At 34.2% G+C, this 638-nt stretch overlaps 1 protein-coding gene across 4 annotated transcripts in view; it reads right to left on the bottom strand.

Annotated features, from left to right (window-relative positions):
* ccdc142 (coiled-coil domain containing 142) overlaps positions 1–638 on the bottom strand; it is a 38,347-nt gene that overhangs the window by 24,813 nt on the left and 12,896 nt on the right. The window lies entirely within an intron of this gene.

Raw genomic sequence — 638 nt, 5'->3', positions numbered from 1 at the left:
CCGATCCAATTAGACTGAATTCAGTATTGATGATGTGAAAAATAATAATGGTAACCCCACTGAAATTATTTGAAACTAAAGTGACGAGCCAATTTCGTAAAATGTAATAAGTAGAAAGTCCCGATATTCATGTTAAAAATGTAAGAAGTAAAAGTAAAAAGTTGACACAAAAACAAATAATAAAGTAAAGTAAAAATATCTGAAAAAATCTACTTGAGTACAGTAACAAAGTTATAGTACTTTGTTACTTCCCATCTCTGGTACCACACTCGTCAAATACTCTTAAAAGTCCTGCACTGAAAATGTTCCTAAAGTAAAAGTATGTAAGTTTCATCAGGAAAATGTACTTAAAAGCATTAAAAGCAAATGTACTCAGTGTTTTAAAAATCCTTACATTTCAGAAACTGGAGAGGATCAAAACAGATTCAATTCAATTTTATTTATAGTATCAATTCATAACAAGAGTTATCTCGAGACACTTTACAGATAGAGTAGGTCTAGACCACACTCCAGAATTTACAAGGACCCAACAGTTCTAGTAGTCTCCTCCAGAGCAAGCAACAGGGCGACAGTGGCAAGAAAAAACTTCCTTTTAGGAAGAAACCTCGGTCAGACCCAGGCTCTTGGTAGGCGGTGTC

Source organism: Etheostoma spectabile, chromosome 20 (genome assembly GCF_008692095.1).
Source record: "Etheostoma spectabile isolate EspeVRDwgs_2016 chromosome 20, UIUC_Espe_1.0, whole genome shotgun sequence".
Classification (NCBI taxonomy): domain Eukaryota; kingdom Metazoa; phylum Chordata; class Actinopteri; order Perciformes; family Percidae; genus Etheostoma; species Etheostoma spectabile.
This window is presented reverse-complemented; position numbering and strand designations above follow the sequence as displayed.